Source organism: Triticum dicoccoides, chromosome 6B (genome assembly GCF_002162155.2).
Source record: "Triticum dicoccoides isolate Atlit2015 ecotype Zavitan chromosome 6B, WEW_v2.0, whole genome shotgun sequence".
NCBI lineage: Eukaryota > Viridiplantae > Streptophyta > Magnoliopsida > Poales > Poaceae > Triticum > Triticum dicoccoides.
In genome coordinates, this window is record NC_041391.1 from 682,767,922 (window position 1) to 682,768,937 (window position 1,016).

Genomic DNA, 1,016 nt, shown 5'->3' on the forward strand with positions numbered 1-1,016 from the left:
CGGCGCCGGGGTCGGTGTCGAGGGCCGGGACGGGGGCGAGCGCCGGGGTCGGGGGCTAGCGCCGGCGGAGTCGGGGGCGAGCGCCGGGGCCGGGTCGGGCGCGGCGGTGCGACGGGGGAGAGAGAGTGGGGATTTGGGGCGAAATGGCGGGATGAAGCAGGGCGAGTGAGAATTTTGGGTTAAGTGGACGTAGCAGTAGCGCGTTACGTCAAAACGCGCTGCTACTAACATCAGTAGCTGCAGCGGTTTAGGTAAAATGCGCTACTACTAAATTCAGTAGCAGCAGCGGTTTATGCAAAACGCGCTGCTACTACTGTCGCTACTGCCAGTTTTCCTTTTTCTTTTCCTTTTTTATCCCACTTTTATTTCCCCAGGGCAGTGAACGAAGGGAGGGCGATATATATTGCATCATTTGACGGTTAAATATGTATGCAAAATAGGAACATATATATTACACATCATTGGACCCATGCATAATAATTGCTAAGTGTGTACACAAAATAGGAACATATATATATATATATATATTACACATCATTGGACCCATGCATAATAATTGCTAAGTGTGTATACAAAATAGGAACATATATATATATATATATATATATATTACACATCATTGGACCCATAACATACGTTTCCTCAGTGCTGACGTTTTCGTTTTTGAGTCGGCTTCGTTCCCTTCTTGTTCGTCGAAGAATAATTGAGCCCCTCATTGTGACTTTGCCTTTTCCATGGAGTACGATTTTTCTTACGTAATGTAGTATTGATTCTTCTTTTGACGTATACTTCATCATCATCGTCATCTTCCCTCATTGGGTTGCCGTACTGATAATAGTCTTCCTCGTTGGTGACTCCATCCATTCCAATGATGTTCCTTTTGCCTCTCCTCACGACAACACGACTGGGATTGCGTGGGTCAGTTATGAAGAAGCATTGTGTCACATGCTTAGCGTGTACCCATGGCTCGTTTTTTGCGATAGCGTTCATGGTAGCGCTCTTGGCATCGGGTATAG